At 43.8% G+C, this 5,000-nt stretch overlaps 1 protein-coding gene across 1 annotated transcript in view; it reads right to left on the bottom strand.

The window, feature by feature from the left end:
- The window catches only part of LOC125026018, an 11,416-nt gene that overhangs the window by 810 nt on the left and 5,606 nt on the right, over window positions 1–5,000 (bottom strand). The window lies entirely within an intron of this gene.

Raw genomic sequence — 5,000 nt, 5'->3', positions numbered from 1 at the left:
AGGATGGGTTATGGCGTGAAGGACGGAGATGACTTTGTATTTATGTATGTGTGGTATTCCATCGTGTAAATAGAAACCCTCTCATGCGCCAGAAAAGATTTCAGTTGTTGGGAGAAGCACCGTTCTCTCAGCTTACTTTCCCCTGGGGCTTCGCTTTCCCTTGAAGTGACCTGCAATGATTCTTCTGTGCCATGACTAAACAAGTCTTTTTTTATATTTCATGTAAAAAAAGAAGAAAAAAAAAAAAATCCCGTTATAACTTTGCTTTCAGTTAAAAAAGAAGAGTTACGATGCCCGTTTCAAAAAGCCTTTCAACGCAGCAGAATGTAAAATGCAACAGTGATCATGACGGCCGGCATAGCATTCGATTAAACATGACATTTCTTCTTTCATAATCACTGCTTTCTCCCCTGAGCCTCCTGAAGTCCCCCACCACCACGAAAAAAAACTTTCCCTCATGGGTACTGCCTGACTTTCCCCTGTGACGACCTAGTCTGACCCGTTCTTTCACTTTCCCATATATGGTGAATGTCGATCTGCAGGGGAGGACGATAGGAAAGGTTAAGGCAGTCATTACAAAGGCAAGATATTTCGCTTAGCAAGATATATTGATTAGTAAGTCTATCAATAACGCACACTAATTAATACGTCTTTATCACTAATATATATTGGTACGTATCGTGACTAGAGTTATAAATACGAGTGCATCAGAAAGCTAAGCATAGTTATTGATGACTGTTCCGGTGATTAGTGTTCACCTTCCAATACGTGAGCGGAGCACGAGCTATCTACACATCCTTCTGATACTCACACAGCTAATGGAACGTGAAAGGAAACAATATAAAACGTGTTAGAGAGTCCTCGTGCCCTCACTGCAGCCAGACAGACAATGAAGGTTGATGTCACGTCACACTGTCATGGTTGTCACGGTCACGGCGAATATCGTGGCTTTGAAACTACGGTGTGAACAATAAACTATTGGGAAGTCGTGGCAGACAAAACCTTTTATTGGCGTTCACTCACAGGAAATGGATAATGTATCACGCAAGAAGTTTATCATTATGAAGACGCTTAATATCTTATTGCCCAGACGAACTAGGACGGCATATGAGTCTGTGACCAAGAAATCATACTGAGTATCCTGTTGTTACTTTCACTACCGCATTTCGTGAGATAAATAATGATAATGATAATAGGTACATGCTGATCCCACAATGGAGAAAGGACTGATAACTGGCACCGTTATGGCGCGTTGCTCTAGGCAAGCCTACAGGTTAATGCCCTTTTTTCACAACCCAAGTATTAAGTACCAAATTGGACTCATTTCTTATTATGGCCTTTGAGATATTAAACATGACCTAAGCAGGTTCGCCTACCGCCCCTGCTGCCCCTGGTGATGCTTACTGTTCATGAGGTTACAAAGATCATATCATTTTCAGGACGTAATCTCTGTGTGTTTTACTTTGGTTAAGTATAATGCCTCAGGTAGAGTAAATAATTTGCAATAGTGTTATTACCTACATCGTACAGTATAGAAAGATCTTAAGCGAATCATCTTAACGAGGTGTTTACGACAATCCTAATAATTTATTGTTATCAGTGTTTGTCTGGAGGTAAAATAGAGATTTAGTGAAACAAAATATCTGCTATTAATATCTGATAAAACACTGGGGCAAATGTACTTGCTGACGGCGAATCTCGGATATATCTAATAAAGAAAAAGTAGAACTGTAATAGTGCAGTTGTGGATCTTATATGTCTGAAATTAAGCAACTCGTTCAGTAACCTATATCATTATTTTACCCCCTGAGTGACTCTCACTCTCATATTTACTGCATGACTTGACGTCTGTGTAATAGTGACCAAAGCATAGGTCTAAACTGTATGGTTTAAGCAGACAGCGCGACTTGTTGAATTACAATTCTGACGGCATTGCAAATCGCCCTTGCAAGCTGAGCAGAATGTTTAGTTTTATTGACAATATTCAGTTTATGATAGAGTGCTTTGGTTTCCAGAAACGAGAGAGAGAGAGAGAGAGAGAGAGAGAGAGAGAGAGAGAGAGAGAGAGAGAGAGAGAGAGAGAGAGAGAGAGAGAGAGAGAGAGAGAGAGAAAGAGAGGAAAGAAAAGGGGAAAAAATAAGAGGCAGATAGATTAGCGACCGAGAAAAAACAACAGAGAAAGGGTGAACGAGAGAAAGGTACCCTCCCCTCAGCACGTTTAAATGGCAATCCAACCCTACATACACGCGGTTCCCCTTCGAGAGCAAAGAGAGCGAGAGACAGAGAGAAAGAGAGAGAGAGAGAGAGAGAAGAAAAAAAATGTAGTTCCAATTCCCCAAATGTGTAGTAACAGGTCTGATTGCATCCCCCGTCCCCTTCTTCTCTCCCCTCCCCTCCCCTTCCTCCCCTCCCCTAAACACAACGGGGAAAAAATGGCCCCAAAAAGACCCCACCTCCTTCAAAAGACCTCTCGAAAGGTCGCCTCATTGCCCGCGGCGCTACTTTCATGCCTTCTGCAGGTAGAGCCGGGCGAAATCCGGTTAGTGTCATAATCAGGCAAAAGAGACAGGAAAGAACAGAAGAAGAAGAAAAAAACAGGTTTGGGATGAGTTGAAAAAAAAGAAAGAAAAAAGTAAACAGAAAAACGGCATCGCTTTGTGTTACGCGGAGGGTGTATTACGTAGGTCGCTAGAGGAAGACGCTCGACGTGACCTACTATTTAAATAAGAGATGTCTATGTACTCTTAGTAGGACTGTGGTGTTCTTATGTAGAGGTAGAATGATTACTTTACGGTTCGGAGGTCTTATTTTGCACACTGGGATATGGTATATTAAAACAAGGGAAGGGAGAATCAGAGTGAGGTCGAAGGAGAGGAAAAAGGAAAGAGAAAGGGAAAGGAAGAGGGAAAAGGAGAGGGAGAGGGAAAGGGAGATGAAGAGAGAGACAGAGAGGGTGGAGATAGAAAGAAAGAAAGAGAGAGAGAGAGAGAGAGAGAGAGAGAGAGAGAGAGAGAGAGAGAGAGAGAGAGAGAGAGAGAGAGAGAGAGAGGGGGGGGAGAGAGGGGAAAGAAAGAGAAACAGAACGAACAACAAACCAAGAAAAAAAGAGAAAGGAAGAACAAGTGAGAAAGAGAGAGAGAAATTAGGATGTTTCACCAACAGACAACAATCACCAGGCAATAAAATCTTTCTCTTTGATGTCCTCTTTAGTAAAAGAGAGAGAGAGAGCGAGAGAGAGAGAGAGAGAGAGAGAGAGAGAGAGAGAGAGAGAGAGAGAGAGAGAGAGAGAGAGAGAGAGAGAGAGAGAAGAAAGAAAGAAAAACAGAACGAACTACAAAACAAGAAAAAGGAGAAAGGAAGAACAAGTGAGAGAGAGAGAGAGAAATTAGGATGTCTCACCAACGCAATAAAATCTTTCTCTTTGATGTCCTCTTTCGTGAAAGAGAGAGAGAGAGAGAGAGAGAGAGAGAGCGAGAGAGAGAGAGAGAGAGAGAGAGAGAGAGAGAGAGAGAGAGAGAGAGAGAGAGAGAGAGAGAGAGAGAGAGAGAGAGAGAGAGAGAAAGAGAGACAAGAAATAAACAGTTCCCTCTGATGAATACTGACAGAGCACCGTCTACCAGGAGCGTGGGCGAGTCCGACCCAAAGATATACCCGGGGAATTGAAAGTGGTTTAGTCAGAAAGAGGAACTTCTGGCGTTACGAGTGGGCTGGACACACGTCACTTCCACGTCAATGGCTGGGTTTCTCTGTATATTTTTTCCCCCTTTTCTTTTATGTCTCTCTCTGTCTGTCTTTTTCACTCTCTCTTTCACTTTCTCTTTCTCTATCTCGTTCTCCTTCTAATTCATTTTCTCTCTCTCTCGCTCTCGCTCTCTCTCTCTCTCTCTCTCTCTCTCTCTCTCTCTCTCTCTCTCTCTCTCTCTCTCTCTCTCTCTCTCTCTCTTTCTCCCTCTTTCTCTCTCTCTCTCTCTCTCTCTCTCTCTCTCTCTCTCTCTCTCTCTCTCTCTATCTCTTTCTCCCTCTCTCTCTCTCTCTGTCTACCCCCCCCTCACTGTCTATCTGTCTCCCTCTCTTTTAATTTTACTTTCAACACTCAATTTGATGCCTTTCTATTTACTGATCTTTCCCCGTGGTTCTCCCTCTTCCTTCGCGTACGATCATGCGAACGAGAATTCCTGTTTATTTTCTTACTCATTTACTTTTCCTCCCTATCCTTTTGCTATCTATTTAACTTCCTTGTACCTAGTCTCTAGCCATAGTAACGTACACTTAAAAACAAACAAAAAAACAACAACAACAAAAAAAACACTATCGTTACCTTTACTCGTGTTCAATGAAGAACTGAACTCTGCTCTCTGTTAACACCGGATTACAGCGGTAACTACCTTGCCTTTCTATTCCACACCACTTCGTCGATTTTTCTTATTAGTTTGTGCAAAGGGTAATGATACTTAGTTTTCTGACTGTACCTTGCAATCCAATCTACCAGAATACCAGCATTCCAGAATACCAGTTTACTAGAATACCAGCATTCCAAAATTCCAGTTTACCAGAATACCAAATCTCAGAATACCTCTTCGACCTCCCCTTTCCCACACCCCCTTCCTCCCCTCCACTCCCCCCTCCCCACCCTTCCCACCACGCCCACTTCTTCCTCAGGAGACCCACCCATCACAGTACCGCCGCTCTCCTTTCTCAAAGACAATTTCAACGACCCCTTTCCCTCCGGCCTTCTACCTACCCCGTGCCCCTCGTCCACCATTCCTCCACCATTCCACGGCTCACTCCCTCCACCCTTCTACCTCCCGAGGGTTAATCTTCTCCCCTCCCCCTCCCTCCCAGTCTTTCCTAAACCCAACATCTACCTCTTCCCTTCCCTCCCCCCCTTCATCATTCCTCTCCCCCCCCCCCTAGGTCTTGAACGGAAGGGGAAAGTGGTTCGTCCGGATCGGAGATCTGGGTACGGGGGGGGGGGGGGTATGGGAGAAGGAGAGGAGGAG

Source organism: Penaeus chinensis, chromosome 5 (assembly GCF_019202785.1).
Source record: "Penaeus chinensis breed Huanghai No. 1 chromosome 5, ASM1920278v2, whole genome shotgun sequence".
Taxonomy (NCBI): domain Eukaryota; kingdom Metazoa; phylum Arthropoda; class Malacostraca; order Decapoda; family Penaeidae; genus Penaeus; species Penaeus chinensis.
This window is presented reverse-complemented; position numbering and strand designations above follow the sequence as displayed.